A 26,173-nucleotide genomic window follows, 5' to 3' on the forward strand; every position below is an offset into this window, starting at 1 on the left:
AACATCTGAAAGTCATCTTAGTAATAACTAGTTAAGAATCAACTGATGCTAAATCTAGCAAGTGAAAATTTGATGATGAAAATTTACATAGTTTCCCCACAAAATTATTAGTTACGAAAAAGAAGAAGTGTAACTTCACAGTGGAGAAGCCTGGCAATGCTGTCAAGTGATCAAAGTTAACCTCAACAGGCAAGACACAAATCAAAGCTGTGTATCACCTAAGATGCCATGTGGAGTACACGGCATCATTGCTTTCATACTCCTGCCAAAGACGTGTGATCTGAAGCCAGCAATGAGGAACTATCAGTAAATCCAAACTCAAAACAGTATTCTGCCGAAGGGTTAGACTCTTGAATACCAAAGAAAGAACAGAAATTAGTTCAGATTGGAGAACAGTAAAGTGATATAACTAAAAACAATGCATGATCTTGGATTGGGTTATTTTGTTTAAAAGGACATTGTTGGCCTGTGAGTATAAAGTAAAATAAGAATGTTACCACAAAAGTTAAAAAAAGAGGGGGGAAGAGAAGGAAGTATCATTATGTTCTTAGAATTTTATCTATGAACGACATGAAATCTGTTTTTTTATATTAATAAGACATGATTTGAAAACAAGGACATTTTGCAGACAAGTGGCAAATGCAAATAGTCAGTGAATTAGCTGACAGTACTGTTACCTTCCTAAATTTAAAGTCTGTATTGTGTTCATGGAGGGAATTGGCAAGATAACAAGTTCAGGAATTAGTTATCTGTATTATTCTCTCAAACTTCTCTCCAAGTCTGAAATTACTTTAAAACAAAAAGAAAGAAGTTAGCAAATCAAACAAGCAAGCAAAATATGAAACAGATCAATAAATTATGGCGCAGTGCTTTTTTCTGTTATCCTAGTGTAGCCTTGCCCTTCCCAGGCCTCAGAAAATGAAATGCACAGCTACTATACTGGTGGAGTGCACTTGCAACAATACAAAGGGTATTCTGATCGGCACACAAGATGGCTTACAGAGATGGCTTAAGAGAGCTACAGTAGTAGGAGCTAGGATTTAAACTCAGATCTGGGCACTGAGTCGTAAACAAACTGCCACAGGTGGTGTCATCACTTATTTGTCACCTGAAGAAAGAAAAAAAGCCCAAGCCTGAAAATCCAAAATTCTCTTAAATATTTTAGAAACTCAATTCATTAAACTGAAAGATCCACATAGAATTGGAAAATACACTGTCATGTTCTTTTAACACTAACATTTTAATGGCACTACAATGTGTTATGTCTAACTTTTTTCCCTTAGAGATCCCCAGAAAAGGACTTAATAGCTTTCATGGATTGAATCATATCCCCCTCTAAGGATGCTAAGTCCAAACTCCTTGTACTTGTGAATGTGATCTAACAAAGAAGCAGTGCCTCTGCAGATGATAAAGTTAAGATGAGGACATTCAAGTAAGCCCTGATCAGTCCAGTTGCAGTCCTTATCAAAAGCGACACTTCCAGAGGGAAGATACTGAGGGAGGCCTGGAAGACATTAGTCCTCACAGTCCCCTGAAGGAACCAACTGGCTAATGCCTCATCTTGGACTTTGACCCTTCAGGACTGTGGTACAATAAATTTCTACTGCTTATGGTACCCCTAGGAAATTAATGCAACATCAGAACTTTAATTTCCTCATTTCAAAAAATGTCAGACCGGCGCCGTGGCATAATAGGTTAAGCCTCTGCCTGAAATACTGGCAAGCCATATGGGCTCCAGTTCATGTCCCAGCTGCTCCATTTCCGATCATCTAGCCCTCTGCTTATGGCCTGGGAAAGCAGTGGAAAATGGCCTAGGTACTTGGGCCCCTGCCTAGGTGGGAGACTGGAAGAAGCTCCTGGCTTTAGACCAACCCAGCTCCAGCCGTTCCGGCCATTTGGGGAGTGAACAAGCGGACTGCAGACCTGTCCCTCTGTCTCTCCCTCTGTAGCTCTGCCTCTCAAATTAAATAATAATAATAATAATAATAATATTTGTTTATTTATATTTATTTAAAAGGTAGAATGGAAGAGAGAGATCCCCCATGCTGCTGATTCATTGCCCAATGCCCACAACAGCCAGGGCTGGGCCAAGCCAAAGCTAGGAGGCCAGGAACTCCATCCAGATCTCCCTTGTCAGGGCAGAAACTCAAGTACTTGAGCTATCATCTGCTGCCTCTCAGGATGTGCTAATATTAGCAGTGAGCTGGATCAAAAGCAGACATGATACTCCAATCCAGGCATGCCCATAAGGGATGTGGCCTCGCAAGCTCAGGTTTACTTTTACTAACTCACTGCACCATTATGCCACTCTTTTTTCCTCATTTGAAAAAGCAGGGGCAGTAGTGGGCATGCAGCCTTGGGGTTAAGACGTCAGTGTTGAGGCAGGTGTTAGGGTCAGTGTAAGCTGCCACTTGGTGATGCCAGCATCCCATGTCAAAGTCCTCATTTCAGTTCTGACTACTTTGTTTCCAATCCAGCTTCCTGCTAACATCCTGGGAAGCAGTGAATGATGGCTCAAGTACCTGGACCCTCACATCCCATGCTGCAGACCTGGATGGAGTTCCTACCTCCTGGCTTTGTCATGGCCCAGCCCTGGCTGCTGTGGGCACTTGGGGAGTAAATCAAATGATGGAAGACTACGCACTCATTGTGTTTCTCTTTCCCTATCATTCTGCCTTTCAAGTAGATGAAAACAAACAAATAAATAAAAGATGCCAGTGTCCTGCATCAGAGAACCTGGGTCTGAGTCCCAGCTCTGGCTCTTGATTTCAGCTTCCTACCAATACAGACTCTGGAAGCAGTGGTGACGGCTCAAGTAGTTGGGGTTCTGTCATCCACACAGGATATCTGGATTGAGCTTCTGATTCTGGCCTAACTCGCCATCTGGGAAATCAACCAGCAGAGAGGAACTTCCTTTGTCTCTCTCTGCCTCTAAAATGATAAAAAAAAAAAAAAAGACAAGAAAAAAATGGGGATAATTATGCTGTCTTGCAAAGTTGTTCTTAAAATGAGAATATGTTAGCCGGCGCCGCGGCTCACTAGGCTAATCCTCCGCCTAGCGGCGCCGGCACACCGGGTTCTAGTCCCGGTCGGGGCACCGGATTCTGTCCCGGTTGCCCCTCTTCCAGGCCAGCCCTCTGCTGTGGCCAGGGAGTGCAGTGGAGGATGGCCCAGGTACTTGGGCCCTGCACCCCATGGGAGACCAGGAAAAGCACCTGGCTCCTGGCTCCTGCCATCGGATCAGCGCGGTGCGCCGGCCACAGCGCGCTGGCAGCGGCGGCCATTGGAGGGTGAACCAATGGCTAAAGGAAGACCTTTCTCTCTGTCTCTCTCTCTCACTGTCCACTCTGTCAAAAAAAAAAAAAAAAAATGAGAATATGTTATACTGAGGATAATTGGGAATTGTTATAATTCCTTGATATTTAATGAATATCACTATCAAGATTTAGATAGAAAAACATTTAAGTGATGTTCTTGAATATTTCCATGCTTCCTGACTTTGAATCCATAAGCTGAAGATTATCTTTACTGTACATAGTAAGAATAGTCTTATATTGTTCAGTTGATTGCAACAAGTTGGCTTTTTTTTTTAATTTTTTCCTCATGTTGTAATCCATAAGCAACATTTACGACACATAAATTTTCTCTTCTGAAAATCTAAAATTAAGAAAGGAAATAATGCCTCACTGGACAAGTGAGCACTATATGGAAATCCCAGCAGTTAGGATTCTAAGCACTGAAAACAATCAACAGCATTTAATGCAGTCAAAAGCAAATGAAGAAAGAACAGGGAGGGTTAATAAGCTGGCCATCCAAACAAAAAGGAAGAAATAACTTCGTGAAATACTTCTATCTTTCTGCTTTACCTCTTCAATACTTCTAAGGATATTATAAGTTTAAAAACATGTAAACATCTAACTAAGCCTAGCAGAGTAGGGATCTGATAAAGGTCAGCTGCCCCACCTCCTTCCCTTCTACTCAGAGGATGAGTATCTGTATCTGTAAGTAATACTTAGGGTAGGTAAGCGGCTTCTGGAATTTTTTCAGATTATGTCAATACATCTCACACCATCTTTGCAAACTCTCGATAGTTGGAGAGCACTTTTATTTAAAAGCAGCTAATAAGCATAGCTCTCCTTGTTTAAACTCCTCAAACGCTGCCCAAAATAGAAAGGTACAAGGTACTTGAATATACACTGCTTCTTTTGAATAGGATAGATTAAAATGCATAAAATTAAAATGAATTAAAATTCTTTCCTCTAAGACTTCCACACCTTACCAGGAATTAAGCAGTTATATGATATGAGCAATTAAGACACATTTTTATTTTAAAAGACGTATCTATCACATTGCTCATATTCTGTACACCTCTCCTCATTTGGTCAGTCAGGTAGTAATTAATGAAAGATTCCGGGGGTAAGATGAAGCCCAAGGGATATGTCCTAAGTTTTGAATAATACTCTTTGTTGTTAACACCATTATCTTTCCTCATTAAAGGTGCCTTAGTTAATCTTGAGCGGCTTAGTTTTTGAAAAGTTTTAGGAGCTTCTTCCAGGTCTCCCACATGGGTGCAGGGGCCCAAGCACTTGGGCCATCTTCCACTGCTTTCCTAAATGCATTAGCTGGGAACTGGATTGGAAGTGGAGCAGCCACGTCTTGAACAGGCGCTCATATGGGATGCTGGCACTGTAGACAGTGGTTTTACGGGCTACACTACAGCACCAGCCCCTAGAAATAGTTTATAAACATTTCTTGAAGGAGGATAAATTATGTTTTTCAAATAGCTAATCTGAGGGCAGCTGTTTGGATGAGTGGTTAAGACACCAATTGGAGCACCTGCATCCCACGTGAGAGTACCTAGGTTCATGTCCTAACTCTGCTCCTGATTATAGCTCCCTGCTAATGTACACCCTGGGAGGCAGCAGGTGCTGGCCTGAATGGTTGGGTCCTGGCACCCACATGGGAGACCGGGATTGAGTTACTGGCTTCCAGGCTTTGGGGGAGTGACTCAGCAGATGGAAGGTTTCAGTGGCTGTCTTTGTCTCTGTCTCTCTCTGCCATGTTAATTAAAATAAACTTAAAAACTTTTAAAATAAGTTCATATGATTCTCAGTGTTTGAATTACTACAGAAGAAACACTACCTCATTTATCTCTAAAATGTTCAAATTTGGGGATACTGAGTGAATTGAGAGGGGCAATGATTCCACCATCAGTATCAGCTAACATGGGAAAGCATAGATTTATGATTGGATTAGTTTTGACTTTAAAAAAAAAAAAGGAAAAGAAAAACAGGCTTCACAGTTTAGTATTGGGCTTTTGAAATCAGCAAGAATTGGATTTAAATCTCAGTTTAGCTTCCAAAGTTTTTATCTCTGAACCATATATACCTCTTCTTGTAAAACAGGCACAGTAGTACAGAGCTCTTCCTTGGATTAAATAATATGTATAAAGGTTTCAAAAGTACAGACCAGTTTATTAATAGTGTTTAAATAAAAAATATTTTATGTGGAATAGATAAAACCATTGTTGTCTTCTCTGTTCCCATATTAATATTGGAACTTATAACTTAAAAAAATTGACATGAAATAGGACTATGGTTTATTTACTCCTGAGTTAAAAATTTTAACATAAAAACAAGAAACCCACAGGCATTCTGTGCAAGAGTCTGATCTCAGCTCTATACCAGCCAGCTGTGTTTCTTTAAGCGAGCTACTTAGTTACCTTTTAATCTTCACTTAGGTCATTTGTAAAATGGTAAAACAGATCTTACAGTACCATAAGATTAATTTTATAAAAATGTTATTTATAAATATTTCTATTAGACTATCACAGAGATTATTCTTGATGTTATATTACCAAAGAATAAAGACACAAAAATATATTTCTATTTGCATTAGTGCTGAAATTTTTTCAAGAGACCAGCATATAATCAAGTAATACAAGGGTCAGTTCTAAACTACTTTCCATTACTGGCTAGGTCACAGGCATCCCAAATATCACTTTATCATATCAATAAATATCAAACAAATTTCAGAGTTAAAAATGAAAAAATATATATCTGATAAGTCATCTTATTAGTCATTCCACAAAATTAAAGGCAATGGTTATAACACCTGGATTTATCAGTGGCTACCAAGTTAATAGCTTTACTTAGCAGAAAATATTTACCAGGTATAGAAAGACTGCATTCTTTCTTTGAACTGATTCATTGAAAATTGAGAGTAGTTTGGTAAATAAAAAGGCAGGAAAGCTCTTCTTACTTTTCCAGTCTATGAACACAAAAAGAGAAAAAGGCAAAACTGAGTAAGCTGCATGAAATAACCTAACACTTTAAGGGGGAACAAGTATACACGGTGGGGAACACTGGACTGACTATTCATCAAGGCACAGCCAGCCACCTTAAACAGGCATCTCTCCTGTGCTTATTTCCTCATTTACAAAATAGGGATACTGCTACCTGCCCTTATTACAGGAATTTGGAAGTAAACAAGAAAGATCATTGAACATGTACTACTAGGTGTTACTCATTCATGAAGTTTTCTTTAAAGGGTGCACATATTTCAAACATTAAGGAAATAAAAACCCCAAAACCTGAGCTCTCGATCGAATCCATTAACTGCCTCTCAGATTTACAAGAATCTTCTCTACATGGCTTTATATATGCTCTACAGAGTTGGGTGACAAATACAGATAGATCAATGTAGGATGGTAAAGTACTCTGAAAAAAGGTACAAGATGATATGCTGTATTGGAAAATGGCACACATCGATGTGGAAATTCACCATCACTAGTTAACCAACAACGTCATGGAATCTCACAATCCCAATCAGTAGAAAGTTCATGCAGCTTCCACCAACAGAGGAATTGGTACAGGTATTCGCTCTTAATTACCATAGTGCCTGTATGGCGTAACTACTTTTGGATTAGAATTACAAGTAAAATTAATAACTGATCAAAAAGCATAACTAATGAAAATTTTCTAAATTTTATAAAACAATACTCAGTGCTCATGTAACTGGCCATAATTTTTTTCCTATACAGTTAAATCCCTATTTCATAAAAGTCTGAACCAACAGAATAGGTTCATTGATGCAAACAAAATAAAATATGGTAATAGATTAAAATATATTCCAAAAAAGCGGGTTGGGTACTTTTTCTAACTCTTTCAAATAAAACGTAAACAAATTAATTAATTAATTAATTTAAGAAGAGATGGACATTTGCGCAGTGGTTGAGATGTTGGTTGGGGCCCCTGCACTCCATATTTGTAGTGCTTGGGTTCAAATCCTACCTCTGTTTCTGATTCCAATTTCCTGATGATACAAAGCCTGGGAGGCAGAGGGTGATATCTAAAGTGTTTGGGTCCCTGCCACCCAAAATGGGAGAACTGCTGAGTTTCAGGTCCCTGTTTTGCCCTGGTCCAGCCCTAGCTATTACGGTGGGCATTTGGGGAATGAGCCAGCAGATGGAAGATTGCTGTTTCTATGCCTTGCAAATAAAATAAAAAATAATTTTTTTGGCAGGCAGAGTTAGAGAGAGAGAGAAAGGTCTTCCTTCCATTGGTTCACCCCCTAAATGGCCGCTGCTCTGTGCCAATCCAAAGCCAGGAGCCAGGTGCTTCCTCCTGGTCTCCCATGCGCGTGCAGGGCCCAAGCACTTGGGCCATCCTCCACTGCCTTCCCGGGCCACAGCAGAGAGCTGGACTGGGAGAGGAGCAACCAGGACAGAATCCGGCACTCCAACCTGGACTAGAACCTGGGGTACCGGCGCCACAGGCGGAGGATTAGCCAAGTGAGCCTCAGCACCAAAAATAAATTTTAAAAAATTAAAAATAAAAAGGGGCAGGCTTTGTACCCAGCAGTTAAACTACCACTTGGGATACTGGCATCCCCATACTGGACATCCTGGGTTTGAGTCCTGACTTCGCTCCAGATTCCAATTTTCCTGCTAATGCTCCTGGGAAAGCAGTGAATGATGGCCCAAGTATTTGGGTCCTTGACACCCATTTGGGAGACCAGGATGGGTTCCAGGCTCCTGGCTTCGGCCTGGCCTAGCTCTGGCAGCTGTGGACAGTTGGGGAGAGAACCAGTAGATAGAAGATCTCTGTCTCTGTTTCTCTGCCTTTAAATAAAATGGAAATATATAATGAAATTTTTTAAAAGATTTATTTTATTTATTTGAAAGACAGATCTTGCATTCCACCTGTTCACTCCCCAGATGACCACAGTGGCCAGAGCTAGGCTGATATGAAGCCAGGAGCCAGGAGCTTCCTCTGGGTCTCCAATGTGGGTGCAGGGGCCTAAGGAGTTGGGCCATCTTCTACTGCTTTCCCAGGCCATACCAGAGAGCTGGATCAGAAGATAAACAGCTGGGACTGGAACTGGCACCCATATGGGATGCCCATGCTGCAGGGTGGGGCTTTAACCAGCTGCATCACAGCGCCAGCCCCTATAATAAAATTTTTTTAGGAAAGAAGTTGTTTTTTGTCAAAGAAGGGATTCATACTATCTGAAAGTAGAAATCAACAAAATTCTGCCATACCTCTCTGACAGTGATCCAAAAGTAAGAAATTTTATTACATAATACAACTAAAATGAAAGAAGCTAATAAGCTCATTCTCTCTTGAAAAATTCTGATATGTACATACTTTAAAGTTCTTTAGGTGAATGAAAAAAAATCTCTAAATAGTAAAAGAATATATCTGAAACAGAAAGCAAAATAAAACAAAAAATCCTTAAGAAAAAGAGAGAGCAAGACCTGGAAACAAATAAATTAAGCAAATTTAAACTTCAACACATTCACTAAAATCCTCCAGGGCAGTAACTGTAATGAATAAGGTAAACACACCAGTCATTCCAATCTGATGGCTACAAACTGACAAGCCTTTCTGGCTGTCCTTTGGCACATCTAGAGATCTATTATTCCTCTGAAATCTCCCCCAACTTAAACTGGATGCAAATAAACCAGATGTAGCCCTTACAATAGTAATCCTTCTAGACCTTACAGAGTTTCCATAGCAACATGCACAGTTGGCAATGGCAAAGAGGTTGTACAAGTCTCAGACTGATTTAAAAAGTTTCAATACTCACTGAGTGAAATGACAATTATGGCATCTTATTAAGAACAAATTAAAAAAAAAATCCTAGCTCTGCTTAAAATGTCAAGCAAAATAAAGCATTTTCTGCTATTCCCTAAGCATCCATGAGTCAGCAACAGTAACTAACGTGTCTATGAAAAGTTACAAAATAGTGATAGTTTGAATAAAGAAATACAAAATTTTGAGTGACTATTCCTTATGGGTCACTTAAGGTAATAAGTGAGAGAGAGAGAGAGAAAACACAGTGAGCAGTATAAAACTAATCTAATTAGCAGGAAATACTGTGCTTCTTTAAACAATTTTGACATGACTGTTCCTTGGCTTTATTCAAAGTTTAATGTTTTTAGACCAATGATTCTCACAGGGCAAGACCTGGATCAGTATCATCATCCACATCACCTGAACTTCAAGAAATGCAAATCCTTGGGTTCAACCACAGTCCTACAGAATAAGAAGCACTGAGGGCAAGCAGAGCAGCAGTCCACGTTTTAACACCCTCGAGGAGCTCCAAATAGACAGTGAAGTGGGAGAACCACCGATTTACAGTGTCAACCTTCAGACAGGATATTCAATTCATTGCCATTTAGCGCCAATTACAAATCTCAACCCATTTCTAACCACTTAAGTCTTCACACACAAAGCAGTAAACCTACCCATCCATTCATTTATAAGGGTAATTTTTCCAATATAGCAAAGTATGTAGGTATGAGCATAAACTTTAAGTCATAAATTTTAATAGCCCTCACTACTTAAAAGAATTCCTTAAAAATATACAGACATGCAGTTCTTCTTTTCATTTTCCTTTAACTTCAGTATGCCCACTTACAACTCTTCCATTTCTTTTTCTTTTCATTTTTTCTAATGGGCAGCACTTCAAAGGAACAACTAAGCTAGTGACATTAAAGTAACTAGAGCCGTTCAGAGAGATTCAACAGAGAAGTCACTGTGTAAATCAAACATAACATACGCTGTTAAAATCGATGAATTCAACCCAATTGAATAGTTGTCTGAAGCTCAGAATTAAGTATAAATTGCTAAAAGCCTTAAGAATTACAATCAAAATGTACTTTTAAAATCACCTTTTAAGTGTCTCTGAAGATTGCCACAATTTACAGAAAGAGGCACAGGAAATTCAAAGATAAGTATTTATTTACCTATCCCCAGGATTATTTTGTAATCTGTTCTATGATTTTAAAAAATGTTAAAATTTACTCAAAGGTCAGATTCTTGACTTTATATACCAGACAGGAAACAGAAAGCACAGTATGTATGACTTGTTTACTTTTTCTTGTCATATTCTTAAGTTAGAAAATGTTCACATCACAGGAATATCGTTACTTAGGGATCACCAAAGTACTGTCTTTGTGCCACTAGTGGCCAGAATTGCTTAAAAAAAAAGAAAAATTCTGTTGAGTTTGGTATTTGACAAGGTTGAACAACCCTAATCTGATAATCTGAAATCCAAAATTCACAACTTTTTGAGTACTAACATGACAATCAAAAAGTTCTGGATTTTACAGCATTTCAAATTCCTGGATTACAGATGCTCAACTAGTGAAATCTATGCAAATATTCCAAAATCTGCAAAACTCCAGAATCTCCAACACTTTTTACTCCCAAACATTTCAGATAAGGAATATTCAAACCTATACTACCAGTACATTCTAGCTGTCATTCCAACTTTCCCCAACTGAAAATTAATGATTTAGAAAATGACAGCAGGGCCGGCACTGTGGCGTAGAAGGTTAAGCTGGCACCTACAGGGCTCCCATCCCATATGGCCCCAGTTGGAGTCCTGGCTGCTCCACTTCCAATCCAGCTCCCTGTTAATGAGCCTGGGAAAGCAGCAGAAGATGGCCCAAGTCCTTGGGCCTCTGCACCCATGTTGGACACCTGAAAGAAGCTCTTTGGCTCCTGGCGTTGGCCTGGCCCAGTCCCAGCCGTTGGGACCATTTGGGAAGTAAACTAGCAGATGGAAGATTCTTTCTCTCTGAATCTTTTTGGTATAGTTATTCTCACTTCTAAGAGAACAGTTCTAAGCAGTTGTTCCTTCTCTGAACACAAACAAGGAAGAGTATTTCCCTGGCTGCTGCTGGCAATTTTTCTCTATACCTAAAGACACAAATACATGGATAGAAAAAAAAAGAACTTGTAGCAATTTTTTAGTGGATTCATAGGATTTTATAAATTTTTCCCCAAAACAATTTAGATGAACTATTTATTCTTCGATACATTTGCCTGGCTCAAATACTTTTACCCAAGTCAGCATAACTAAAGCTGTGCAATGTTATACAGATTTTATTACCTTATTAAAAAGAACCTCTCAAAAGTTTTTCTGCTTCAGATAACAGCGATCTAAGATGAACCAAAAAAAAAAAAAAAAAAAAAACACAAACAAACAGTTACTTAGGCAGGAATGACAATAATGGTTTTAAATATATGGATTTGTTTAATATGAGAAAAGTTCTGTAATTAAGGACAAATGGACAAGAAGGATGATTTCTCAAATACAAAGTACAGATGGCTCAGAAATAACATAAAACTGGAGGCTTTTTGACCTCCTCTCCATATGGCCTGAGTTTAAGTCTCCTTTCACCTGAATCCAAAAACAGCCTACTGAATGAACTTCCAAAACACTACCCTTCCTTCAAGAGACTTCTGAGCCTCCACCAAGACTCCACTTCCTTCTGTAGGATTATTTATACAACTGATGTACATTAATCAAAGAAAATTTTCTACATACTTATTTCCAGAAAAAATAAACACTTTTAAAGACATTTTAACATTATAGCAAATACTTAAGACGCTCTCTGAATTATCTGTAGTAGAAAACAGCAGCTTCAGAAAGTATCTCTTTAATTGGCTCTAATTAGTTCACATTCTAATTTATTTATCATGCACTTACAACAGAAAGTTCACCAGACCCCTAAGGGATACCCTAGTATCCCTGGTAGAGAAAATGCCTTCTACAACGTGATTATACCACCAAGCAACTGACTCGGCAGCATATCAAAGAGAAGTATTTCACCACAATTTTGGCCTCTGAAGTCATGTTTATATTCCACAAAAGCTATGGAAATTTCTACTGCTTTTCTCAGTGCTTTAGGGAATAACCTTGATATACAAATGGTCGCCACTGACTCCAAGGGGAAAATGAGGATAAAAATTCCAAGCAAGTAGGAATGGTTATCTAATATTAGAAATGACATCAATAAATCACGCAAATTTTAGCTAAAACAAATCAGGAGTTGTTTTGAATCCATCTACAGTCTGTGCTGTCATTCCTCCTCCTTATATAATAGATAAAATATTAAAGAAATTCAAAAGATGGCAACAAAAAAGCAAGTCAAAAAAGCATGATCTACTTTACCTATAAGAAGCCTCAACAGCTCTTCTTCCCCAGTCTAGAAGCACTGAGAAGAGACAATTATGGCAATATCAATATTTGTGAGTGTGTGTCCATTTGTGCATTCACACATATACACACACTTCTCATAAATGACTCTGAAAGACAACAAGTCAGACAATACAGATCTCAGGAGCCCCAAGCCAGCAGGATACCTACTGGAAAGCAACACTGGCCCACCAGGAAGGAATAAAAAAGCACCTATGATACTGTCACTCAAATAATCTCAGTGTTTGGAAGTCAAAAGGACATTATTAAATAAATTCTCTGTGCTAAGCTTTAATATGCTAGTAAATGGATTTTATTTTCACTTTGGAAAACCTACTCAACAATATGCTAACATGCATACTATAATAAAGAATATCATTATGGGAAAGAGAAGCCATGTAGCACCTCCCCTCACCCTGAAAAACTAAAATGTTAAAAAAAAATTTCCTGGGGCCAGCACTGTGGTACAGTGGGTAAAGCTGTCAAACTGTAGTGCCAGCATCCCATATGGGCACTGGTTTGAGACCCGCTGCTCCACTTCCAAGCCAGCTCTCTGCTATGGCATAGGAAAGCAGCACAAGATGGCCCACCTGCTTGGGCCCCTGCACACGCATGGGAGACCCAGAGGAGACTCCTGGCTCCTCGCTTCAGATCGGCTCAGCTCCGGCCATTGTGGCCAATTGGGGAGTAAACCAGGGGATGAAGACACCTCTCTCTCTCTCTCTCTCTCTCTCTCTCTCTGTGTGTGTGTGTGTGTGTAACTCTGACTTTAAAATAAATAAATAAATCTTTAGAAAAAATTCCCTGCATTAACCTACCCTCCATAATCTCCTTTTACTTACAGATGAACATCTTACCATATGGCCTGAATTCCTTGCAAAAATGCAACTTGTTTGTACTAAAATAATCTCAATACTCAGAAGAAAAAAATTAGATAGGTGAAGAGCACAGACCATTAAAGAAAAGTGCAAAAAAAGACAAGTGGCAAAACTAATCATAATATATAATCAGCTTGTGCATACTACCAGCAAATGTTTCCAGATTTTCCCTTTTCACTTAACAGAAAGAGTTTAGGCATGGCAGTCCTAAATCACTAGATTTAGAATCCAATCTAACAAGAGACAATTTTATCTTTCCTGGTTCTTGAAAATAGCAAAGGACAGAAGTCACAGCTTTAGAGCAGGCAGAAACATTATCAAGCCAACTCCTTCACAGTATAAACAAGGAAATGATGCACGATATAAACAAGGCGGCCTGACTGAAGGGCATGCTGAGTGAATGGCACAACAGAAGGTCGGTTGCATGTTGATTCCAATAGCAATTGTGTGAAGTGCCTTTTAAATAGTGATCACTTTGGTGTACCTTTTAAAAGTATACTGATTCTGCAAAATCATATTCAAAGGAAATTTTATAGCAAATATTCACACCCTCATTCACTCAACAGTTTGAAGAGGTGATATGCAGCGCATTGTTCTCTGTTCCATGAAACCAGAAAGATGAATTAGACATAATTCTGACCTTGCGAAGTTTCACTATGGTAGACTGAAAAGCTAAGACATCAGAAATCTGTAATTTGAGTAAAAGCTAAGGAGTGTTTTCACATTTTAATAAAAAAGTATAAATATACATATTTCAACAAGTAGCCAACACCGTTTTTATACACTTTTAAATAAAAATCTCATTTTTTCAGAAAATCTAGAAATAATTAAGTTATTTATCGAATAAAGTTAAATCTGAAGAAAACAGTCTAAGTGTGCAAATTCTGTAGCAGTTTGTGGTTTTGGATACTTTCTGTGAAGTGTCCTCTATTTGTAAGACACTAGTATTCAGCATCACTATCTTGTGTCTCTCCATGCAGAAACCTAGGTTCATAATTCAATTCAATTTAGCAAATATTTGAGTGTTTTTCCATTACAATAGGGTTACAAAAAACTATCTAAAGAGAACAGACCAAAAGTCAGCAAGTAAATCGAAGATCTCATTTGGCATGGTTTAAACTGGGTTTCAGTTTCACCGGCCAAATTCAGAATAAGGTTAAAATAGGGTAACTCATAAAACCTGAGTCACTGAAAGATAGGGACTCAAACTGTGACAATCCAATGTGATTTTTACACCTCTGTAAAATCAAAAGTAATCCCACACACTATCTTAGGTTCCACTGAGGCAGCACTTAACAGCATCGTAGGCGCACATACCAAGCTCATGCATCTGCACCTGACAGCCTTTAGTTATGGGGAGGCAAGTGGCTGCTTCCTGCCATCTAATCTAGAAATGCCTCCCCTTCCCAAGTCACTATCCTGTGACCTGATGTAATTTTCTACATACCTCTTGTTTGGTCTAGGTTTAGCCTACTAGAAGGGACATTTCCTGAGCAGAGGCACATTATGAGTCTAGTTCACTTCAGCAATCGTAGGGCCTTGTTGAATATGACAGGTGCTCAAATATATTTGTCAAATGAATGAACGGTGCCTAGAAAGCCCATAAACATTAGATCAGACATATCAGACCTAAGATCTCAAGAAAACTCACCGAAAGAAATTACTTCCAAAAGTGATAGGGATATGTGCTCAGAGCACTCATTTATTGATTTTGAATAAAGGCAGCATGTCCAACAAAGGCCTAGCGTAAGCACAGTCTTCTCATGGGATACCTGAAATTCAACAGTTCAAACCAAAACCTAAACCACGCCAAATAGAAAACAAACCTCACTGTCTTCCAAGTAAGAGTTTTCAAGTAAGTGCTACACGTAAAAAAGAGCTTCAAGTTTGTCATGTCCTTACCCATTTAAAGAGTATCAAGTCTTCTTTAATTTGCCATTTATACTGTTTCCCCAAAGTTAGAATTAAGTTCTAAAAACAATACATTCAGAATTATCTTCTAATTAATAGATGTGAAATCTGAGAACATTTTGAACAGAAATTCCAGATTCAAAATATAAATCAACAGACATTTAAGATCTTGGTAAACAGGGGCACAGTTTGTTTCTAACTTAAAATCTGCTCTGCAGTAGACACAAATCTTTGAAGAAAATCAACCATTCCAAATCATAGCCTCAGAAGATCACAGTTGCCTCTTAACTTTGCAAATTAAGATTAACCACGTTGGGAGTCCTGTTAAAATTCCAGCTTCTCTGAAAACTGATAATAAGAAGTCGGTCTTCCTTCTGTTGGTTCACCCCTCAAATGGCTGCAATGGCCGGCGCTGCGCCGATCCAAAGCCAGGAGTCAGGTGCTTCTTCCTGGTCTCCCACGAAGGTGCAGGCGTCCAAGCACTTGGGCCATCCATCACTGCCTTCCCAGGCCACAGCAGAGAGCTGGACTGGAAGAGGAACAACCAGGACTAGAACCCAGCGCCCATATGGGATGCCGGTGCTGCAGACGGAGGATTAACCTAGTGAGCCACAGAGCCGGCCCCAATAAATGCATCTTAAAACAAAATTAAATAATTTTAAAAAAGAAGAAAATCCTACTGTTTGCTGTGATAGAGTAAGAAAACACTATTTCAAGAAAATATATGAATCAACCATCTATTAGCCAAGTATCTAAAATGTCTTAAAATAAACGTATACAACTTATTTAGATTTATCTGTGTTACCAATTTCTTGGCTCACCATTCTCTCTTGCAGCTGGCTTTCCTTCTGAGTTCAACTTCCTAGTATATCCTTTAAAAGTTCTTGTAGTGAAGGTATGTTAGCCAACTCAGTTGTCATTTGTCCAAAAATGTAATTTCATCTTTATTCTTAAAGTTTAGCTAGGTAAAAATTTTAAGCTTAACAATTATTTTTCTCTGTATTTTACAATTTTATTGTATTTAGACATCCATTACCACTATTGAATACTGTTAAATGTGGCTTTCTAATGGACAATTACCTATTTTCTCTATTCTCATAATTCTCTTTGCATTTGATTTTATGCAATTTCACTATCATATTTCTAGGTATACAATCTTTATCTGCTTGTAGCTTCATTGTGCTTTATCAACTCTAGAAAGCTATCAGCCACTATGTATTTTAACTGATAATAGCTGAGCACAATCCTTATTCTCACTGAAACTCCAGTTAGATTAACTTTAAACCTTCTCACTCTAGTAGACATCTCTTTTTTTTCTAAAGAAAAAAAATATTTGAAAGGCGGAGTTACAGAGAGGCAGAGACAAAGAGAGAGAGAGGGGGGGGGGGGAGAGAAAGAATGAATCTCCCATCTGCTGGTTCACTCCCCAAATGGCCACCATGGCTAGAGCTGAGCCAATCTGAAGCCAGGAGCCAGGAGCTTCTTCTGGGTCTCCCAAGCTAGTGCAGGGCCCAACCACTTGGGCCATCTGCTACTGCTTTCTCAGGCCACAGCAGAGAGCTGGATTGGAATTAGAGCAGCCAGGACTTGAACCAGTGCCCATATGGGATGCTTGCACCGCAGGCAGTGGTCTTACCTGCTACGTCACAGCGCAGGCCCTTAGACTTTTCTCTAAATTTCTCTTAAATATTTTTCATCTGTAATTACTAACAATATCTGGCTAATTTCCTAAGATGTTTCATTAATTCACTCTTCAAAAAGTATCTAATCTGTCCATTAAATTTCTAGTAATTTGTTTATTGAGTTTTTAAGTTTCAATGAATTTTTTTCTTTTCTATAAAGTTTTTTTCGCTAAATATGTCTGATTTTTTTTTTTTTTAAATTAAAGGCTTATTTATTTGAAAGTGAGGGTGACAGAGTAGAAAGGAGAAGGAGAGGTGAGAGGGAAAGAGGAAGAGAGGGTGAAGGAAAAGGGGAGGGAGGGAGAGAGAGAGAGAATCTTCCATCTGCGGGCTCACTTCTCAAATGGCAGCTGAAGCCATGAGCCCGGAACTCCCCTGGGCCTGCCACATAGGTGTACTTGGATCATCAGCTGCTTTCCCTGTCGCATTAGAGGGAGCTGGATGGGAATCAGAACAGCAGGGACTTGAACTGGTGGCTCTGATATCGGATAGGTGGTGGCTTAGTCTGCCCCACCACAAGGCTGGCCCCGTGTACCTTGCTCATTGTTTTGTTTGCTTTAGGTTTATGTTTTCAATCCACTCTTTCAGTATTAAAATATTTTAAGTTAACTCAAATAACAAATCTGATAACTGCAATAATCTTAAGTCTTTGGACAATGCAGTCTACTGTTGCAGGTTGTTTGCTATAACTTTCTGATGGTGGCTGTTTCTTCCTAGGTTCTAACATTTTGGGTTATAGACTCCTATTTGGAAAACTTTCATCTGAAGTCTTGGAAACATGGGTTGGAAAGTGAGTTCCTTCAGACACGCCATACATCTGCCTCAGTTCCAACTGAGGCACTTCCAACCCAAAATCACTTTAAGCCCTTGGCTTTGGATTTCCCAGACCACACAGGTTCAAACTTCAGATCTGTATTTTAAAAGAGTTGTGGTTAGGAATTCTCAAGGAAGACTCCTTCTTAGATCTGAGGCTAAGAAAGCTCAGCTTCACTGCTGCACCCTGCTGCCTGTGGATGCATTCTTTTTGTAGCTTTTTTTTTTTTTTTTTGCTAAGTTTATAGGTTAAGAGTTCCAGCTCTGTGCGGGGCTCTCAGCTCCATTTCTTCACCCGGAACACTCTATAGTTATTTTTCTAGAACATCCTTCTACACAACTGTAAAGCCTGGTTCGGACATAGACCCTTAGAGAAACCCATTATTGGCTTTATTAGCACACATTTTTTTTTTTCCTCCTCACTGGTCCAGGAGAAATCCCTCAAATCTTTGAGCTTGTGGGAAACATGTAAAGGGATGTTACAGATGTTTGTAGGAGTTCCATAGAATTTTTCAGGCTATTTAACGCATTGTACTCCCAGAAGACTCTGGGTTGTTTTTTTTTTTTTTTTTTTTAAGATTTATGTATTTACTTGAGAGGCATAGTTACAAACAGAGAGAGGGAGAGAAAGAGATTAGTCTTCCATCTGCTGGTTCACTCCCCAAATGGCCAGGGGCCAGGAGCTTCTTCTAGTTCTCCCTTGTGAGTGCAGGGGCCCAAGCATTGGGCTATCTCCTTACTGCCTTCCCAGGCCAACAGCAGGGAGCTGAATCCGAATTGGAGCACATGGGATGCCGGTGCTGCAGGCAGAGGCACTATGCCCATTATGCTACAGCACCAGCCCGAGAATAAGTTTGTTTTTCTTTTTCTTTTTTTTTTTTTTTTTTGACAGGCAGAGTGGACAGTGAGAGAGAGAGACAGAGAGAAAGGTCTTCCTTTGCCGTTGGTTCACCCTCCAATGGCCGCCGCGGCCGGCGCACCGCGCTGATCCAATAGCAGGAGCCAGGAGCCAGGTGCTTTTCCTGGTCTCCCATGGGGTGCAGAGCCCAAGCACCTGGGCCATCCTCCACTGCACTCCCTGGCCACAGCAGAAGGCTGGCCTGGAAGAGGGGCAACCGGGACAGAATCCGGTGCCCCGACCGGGACTAGAACCCGGTGTGCCAGTGCCGCTAGGCGGAGGATTAGCCTAGTGAGCCGCGGCGCCGGCCGAGAATAAGTTTTAAAGAGAGTAATTACAATCTTCAAAGGTAAGTTTTAAATCAGGATTTTTTGTTCCTGGTGTGTTCTCATACCACAGAGCATATTTCCTCACAGCTCTTATCTTACTCCACCTTCTCACTGTGGCTTACCTGTCTATTTCTGGGTCATAATTCTAGCAGACACCCACAGTGCTCAGTAATCCAAGGAAAAGCATAAACAATGACTTATTACCTCAGTGACTCCACTTTGGCTACAACTGGAATGTAAGAATTAGCAGGCCATTTTTAGTTTCATTGTCACTTAGAGATAAAGGTCAAAGGCAGAGACATGGTCTGTACTAAGCTCTGTATTACGATTAGCGCGGTGCGCCGGCCGCAGCGCACTGGCCGAGGCGGCCATAGGAGGGTGAACCAACAGCAAAGGAAGACCTTTCTCTCTGTCTCTCTCTCTCACTGTCCACTCTGCCTGTCAAAAAAAAAAAAAAAAAAAAAAAGAATAAAGGGTACCTCAGGTTTTGTGGAATATAGCAAGCAAGAATGAAAACTTACAGGTAGATTCTGGGCCACATGTGACAATAATCCATAAAAGAAATGATGGTGGCTTAAACCCAACAGCAGCTGACTCTCTGTGTTTTAAATGTAAAACTGGTGTGTCTGATTTGATGTGAGGGATGAGAGCAGAGTGACTCTGTATGGCCACAGAAAATGAACCAAAGAGATGAAAGTCACAAGTTAAAATGAAGGGAGAACTACTTAAAAATTAGCACATATTATTAAAAAACTGAATGGATCTGGTCATTTTTTATTTATTGTATTTCACTTGCTGGGTATCACGAATTCAAGTTGTAACAATTTATCCAGAAACTCTTCTATCTGGCAAGAATTTTCTTTTCCATTTTCACCTTTCTTTATGCCTTTACCTTTGGGTAGCCAGCCAATTTAAATTGCTCATGCTCATCATTTTCTGCAACCACCTATCTCTTTTCTCCTCTGTTCCACCTGTTCTCATAGTCAAAAACTACTCTCAGTATTCAAAGTCTACCCATCCCTTAAAAGATGGAACTCTAGTGCAACTTCTTATAAAAAGCCAATCTGAACAACCTTCCTAAGCAGAGTATCTGTCCGTATTCAACTCTGCAGCTTCCTATAACCAACCATAGTTCTTTGCTCAAATAAGAAATGCAATAGCAACTGAAAAGCAGAAATTTAATTCGTATAAGGGAGGCTGGACTTCAACTCTGACATTCCTTTTCTAAAGTTTTCTGATTTTATGAAAGTTTTAGGTGTACCTTAAGGCTAACTGAATAACTGCAAACCACTGTTTGTTTTTAGATATGGCAAACATTTTCAACAGTCTCCATGACCAGACACTATCTAGGTAGGCTTAAATGTGATTTGTTTAAAGAAAAAAAAAAAAAAAAAGTTTTGGGGTTGGTGCTGTGGCACAGCAGGTTAACGCCCTGGCCGGAAGTGCCGGCATCCCATATGGGCACCAGTTTGAGACCCGGCTGCTCCACTTCCAATCCAGCTCTCTGCTATGGCCTGGGATAGCAGAAGATGGCCCAAGTCCTTGGGTCCCTGCACCCATGTGGGAGACCTGGAAGAAGCTCCTGGCTTCTTCAGGCAGTGTCCTAATACCAATGCTATGCAAGTAGCACAATCAAAGCACAAACTTGATCTTTTAATTTCAAGCTTACTGTTCTTATGCCAACATCATAGCTATCAACTGATTTAGATTATAATTCAATTTCTTTTTTTTTTTTTTTTTTTTTTTTGACAGGCAGAGTGGACAGTGAGAGAGAGAGGTCTTTCTTTGCCGTTGGTTCACTCTCCAATGGCTGCTGCAGGTGGCGCACCATGCTGATCAGAAGCCAGGAGCTAGGTGCTTCTCCTGGTCTCCCATGTGGGTGCAGGGCCCAAGGACTTAGGCCATCCTCCACTGCACTCTCGGGCCACAGCAGAGAGCTGGACTGGCAGAGGAGCAACCGGGACAGAATCCAGCGCTCCAATCGGGACTAGAACCCGGGGTGCCCTGCAGGCAGAGGATTAGCCTATTGAGCCGTGGAGCTGGCCTGATTATAATTCAATTTCCAAACCTAAATAATAAAGTATGCAGAAAATATAGAGGGGGGGGCCCGAGTTGTGACACAGCAGGTTAAGCCAGTGCTGCTGGCATCCCATATGAGTGCCAGTTCTAGTCCTGGCTGCTCCATTTCCAATCTAGCTCCCTGTTAATGCACATGGAAAATAAGTGGAAGATGGCCCAAGTACTTGGGGCTCCTGCCACCCACATGGGAGACCCAGTTGGAGTTCCAGGCTCTTGGCCCAGCCCCAGTTGTAGTGGCCATTTGGGGAGTGAACCAGTAGATGGAAGATCTCTCTGTAACTCTGCCTTTCAAATAAAGAAATAAATTTTTAAAAGAAAATAAAATATGAACATGAATAAAATAAACATACATAGCAAATAACTACAAGTTACTCTTTTACACTTGCAACAATTTTTTTTCAGAAAAAAAAAAAAGTCATCTGCTCAGCAGGTTCAATTAAATTCAGTAAACATCTATTGTGAAAGGCACTGACAGAATTCTAAAAGAAAAAGGCTCAGAATAATATTGAAGTGTAGTCTTACCATTGTATGCATTAGAGTTCCTGACGGCAGAGAGTAAGATTTTACAAGACTATTTTTCATTATAAATCTACTTTTAGGACAGAAATACAATCTAATATTGACATAAAAGCCAGGACAGCAGGAAATGTAGTGTGGTCCACCAGAGAGCGAAGTGTCTGCTTGAGTCCATAGCTCCCTCATCTCTAGTCCAGCTTCTTGGTAAAGCTCATCCTACAAGGCAGCAAGTAATGGCTCAAGTATTTGGTTTCCTGTAACCCACGTAGGAAACATGGATTTCGTCCTGAGCTCCTAGGTTTGCTTGGCTGTCTGTTGGGGAATGAACCAACAAATGGAAGATACCTCTGTCTGTGTCTCTGTCTGCCTCTCTGCCTTTCAAATAAAAAGAAAATAAATATATAAATAAATAAAATACTAAGAATCCGGCTGGAACTTCCTATTAGTTGGCCTTTCAATCTCCACAAAGCTGCACAAGAAAAATATATGAAGCTAATTATTTACAATTTGCTTATTCTAGGAATAAGGAATAGAATTAACCACAGAGGTTCTTTTGTTTATTAACCGGTAGTGAGGCCTCCCCTTTGTAACATCCCTGCTGTTGATACCGAAGGCTATCTCATGAAAAACACAGAAGACTACTTGGAACTTTCCATCCTTACAAACTACAGAAATTAAGACATTGCTTTCTTCTATCACATGTTGACACCTTAGCATCTCAACACTACTTCTGTTTCCAACTTTTCAAGACAATGAAAAGACAGGATCCTAAACATTTCTACTTTCAAATAGCAAACAATCTAACCCAATGTCACCAACTGAGAAATCAACTATTTTGGACTCTACTCACTTTCATGTTTCCATAAAATTACTGCCATTTCTTCTTACAAATAATCGATAACTATAATTCTGATCTGGACCTCTAGAGAACTGTGCAACTTAAATTTCTTCACTGAAATCAGACACAAATGAAGACTAAATACTCCATCCTCCTCCTATGAGGTGGGTGAAAGGGACGTGACACTATATGAATGCCCTTGAAAATATAATATGCATTACTGTTACCTGGCACTTTAAAAGCACTTAAAATGTGGGTCCCATGTGTTCCTGTTTTATTACTACAACCTAGCACAGTAGCAACCATATATGGGCACTTAACAAATGTCTCTGGCATGAAGGTTGCTTGAAATCTAAGCTGACAATTTTTTTTTAAACAAAGAGTATTTATTATTATTTGAAAGAGTGATGGAGGAAGGTAAGAGGGGAGAGGGAGAGAGACAGACAGACATCTTCCATTTACTACTTCACTCTGCAAATGGCTCAACAGCCAGGGCTGGGCCAAGGCAAGGCCAAGAGCTATGAATTCCATCCTGGTTTCCTACACAGGTGTCAGCAACCCAAGCACTTGGGCCGCCATCTATGGCCTTTCCAGGTGTATTAGCAGGGAGCTGGACTGGAAGCAGAGCAGCTGAGACTCAAACTGTTGCTCTGATATGGGATGCCACCCATCGCAATCAACAGCTAAACCCAGTGCACCATGACACTAGCTCCTAAGCTTAAAATTTACTAGGATTCATTTCAGGCAGAGGTTTGGAAAGAAGGAAGGTTTCCTTTTCCCTGATAAGACTGAAATAAAAAGAGATGCGCTTGCTGAGAAGACCATGCAAAAGAAACCTCAGTGCAAGGCAAAGACAGATCAAAAGTTCACAAAAACCTAAATTAAGTTCATCTCAAAGAAAAGAAAATCAAAATTGGTCTTTAACACACCTTGACTCTCAACTTTAAACAATGTAGGGGTCATATAAAATCCTAATGTCGATTACCTTTTAAAGATAACTGTTCATTCTTTTCAAGTACTTTTGGCTGGCCCTGGTGCAGAATGACTAACTGCAGAAACTGCTGGTTGAGAGCCTGACAGCATATGTGTTCACTAATGAGAAGTACTTCAAGCCATCTTTCCATACTGTCTGAGTAAACAGATTAGCTGCAAGAATGAAGTCTACAAACAAAATAGCCCAAATAACAATAATAATGGTAGAATCTCCAAACATCAGAATCGAACACCGAGAATCTTTGCTACCGATTGAGTCCACTTTTATTTTCACAAAGCCAAGAAAGGAGAGCTTTATTATTTCTGATATCATAAAGTTACTATATGCCTTTAAATACAAAGTAATGTTGTCAGGGCAGAGTTCTCATCCTATGTTTCCAAACACAGTTTTCCCTCATCACCTCTTGTTTTCTCCCTCTGGAGAAGTCTGCCTGCCGGCTGGCATTTCACCAAGCACCACCCATCAGCCCCCAGCTCCCATCAGGATTTGTTCGTTCCCTTGGGAGTAATTCTTACGCTACAGTTCTCTCTACCAAGAACTGCATTTCTCCCCTGCTCTAAGTCTTACCTCTTCTCACCTTGAAGTATTCCACAAGGTCTTGTAACTAAATTATCAAGTATTTCTACATTTATTTGGGTTGCAAGGGTAGACACATGTTATTCCCCTAACTTTGGTACATATTCTTTTAGGGGAAGGGCTTAACATCTCAAGGAAAAAAAAAATGGTTCAGCATAAATCTATGTTTGATAATTTGCAACAGTTCTTGTTTGCACCCTAGGGCAAAAGTCACTTGCATTCATTATATATGTTAAACAGAGAACCGAATTTCATTAATGTTAGATTTTTTCTGAAAACCATGTTCACTCCATCTCATCAGTTACACACCAAATATCTGAGTATTCTATTCTACATATATCATAATTTCATTAAACACTGTCAGGCTTCTGCTTTTAAGCACTGCATATCTTACAGATGGACAAACAGAGAACTTGGGAACAGGAATTTTGCTAGCGACTGATTTTACCTGATTTTTAAAGCCTAAAGTGTGTCAAATGATAAACACAACATTAACTTCATGTCTGAGGCCTCAACAGATCATGCTGTCCCCTAAGATTCCCTGAAAGTAAAATTTATGGGCCAATGCTAGATGCCTTAAGTCTACAGAAAGTGATGCTAGTCACTTAACCACTATTTATGAACTACTTGCCATGTGCCAAGTGCTGGGAATACAGCGATGAGTAAAACTGACAAGGTACCATTGCTCTTCGGAGTTTCAGTCTCACCACGGGAGATACACAGTGACAAATTATGATAAATGCTATAAAGGAAAAGAGCAGACTACATTAAGAACAGTTTTTCTATGGAAACTGTATTGAGATGTGTAGAATAAAATGGGAATTGCCTAAGCAAAGAGAGACACGGAAGGTCAGGGCATGGTAGCTGTGAGAATATGAATAGAGAAGTGTGGGCCTCCTGCAGAGAGGGGGACAAGGAGGAGGCTAGAGAAGTTGGTATAGGGGATATTATTAGTCTTTATCCTAAGAGCAGAAGGATGACATGATTAGATTTGTAGTTTTGAAAGAGAGCTGAACCTAGTTTCAGTATAAAGAATTTAAAATTAAATAAGGCTTATGGGGGCTACTATTGTACTGTAAAGAGGACATGATGACTACTCAAGAGTAGAGTAGCAGAAAAGATGGATTTGGGAGTTCTTAAGGGATGTACAATAGGCCTTGGTATAGTAAGAGTTCAGGAAGTGAGGGACAGGAGGTATCAGGAATGACTGCAAGGTCTCTGGCTTGGACAGCTGGAAGGATAAGATAATGTTATTCACTGAAATGCAGGAGATCAGAAGGTGGCATATAGCATCCCCAAGTACTAAGCAGTGGGGATGGACATGTTTGATAGATTGTAGGATAGAATGGAAGCTTAGATGTGCATATCTATCAACAACAAAGGAAGCAAAGCAGGAGAAAGAAACGAGGAAAACCAGGAGAACATTATTTCACAGCTTCCAAGGAGGGAAAGATTCAAAGAAAAAGACAGTGGTGAGGCTGGTGTGTGGTGTGGCAGGTTGAATCACTGCCTGGGAACACCTGCATCCCATACTGGAGTGTGAGTTTGAGGTTTGACAGCTCCACTCTGATCCAATGTGCCCACAGGGGCGGGCAGCAATGATGGCTCAATTGCTTGAGTCCCTGCTAGTGACACAGGAGATTCTGGGAGATATGGATGGAGTTCTTGGCACAAGGCTTCATCCTGCTCCAACCCTAACTGCTGCAGGCATTTGGGGAGTGACCAGCAAATTGAAGAGCACTCGCTCACGTGCTCTCTCTCAGCCTTTCAAATAAACAAATGTGGGGGGGGGGGGGGGCGTGTTGAGAGAGAGAGAGAGAGAGAGAGAGAGAGAGAACCTAGAAAATGGTCCAAAGGTCAAACAAGGGTCTGGAAAAACTTTTCATTGAATTTCATAACCTGGAGGTCACTGGTGACTTTAACAACAATATTTCTTTTCTTTTCTTTTCTTTTCTTTTTTTTTTTTTTAATTTGAGAGGTAGAGTTAGAGACAGTGAGAGGGATAGGCAGAGAGAAAGGTCTTCCGTCCGCTGGTTCACTCCCCAAATGCCTGCAACGGCCTGAGCTGCACCAATCCGAAACCAGGAGGGAGCCAGGAGCTTCTTCTGCGTCTCCCACGCAGGTGCAGGGGCCCAAGGACTTGGGGCCATCTTCTACTGCTTTCCCA

General features: G+C 40.0%; 1 protein-coding gene across 32 annotated transcripts in view; it reads right to left on the minus strand.

The window, feature by feature from the left end:
- The window catches only part of POU2F1 (POU class 2 homeobox 1), a 188,944-nt gene that overhangs the window by 97,858 nt on the left and 64,913 nt on the right, over nt 1–26,173 (minus strand). For 8 of the 32 annotated variants that reach the window (XM_051857145.2, XM_051857141.2, XM_070077419.1 and 5 more), the window contains exon 2: nt 6,170–6,270. The exons of 17 other annotated variants lie outside the window; for them this stretch is intronic. The gene's annotated coding sequence lies outside the window, so the exon portion shown is untranslated. Of the gene's footprint in view, nt 1–6,169; nt 6,271–11,403; nt 11,454–12,468; nt 12,512–26,173 lie in introns of all 32 variants that reach the window. 7 more of the 32 variants (XM_051857146.2, XM_070077406.1, XM_070077408.1 and 4 more) reach the window with 3 other exon arrangements.

Source organism: Oryctolagus cuniculus, chromosome 7 (assembly GCF_964237555.1).
Source record: "Oryctolagus cuniculus chromosome 7, mOryCun1.1, whole genome shotgun sequence".
NCBI lineage: Eukaryota > Metazoa > Chordata > Mammalia > Lagomorpha > Leporidae > Oryctolagus > Oryctolagus cuniculus.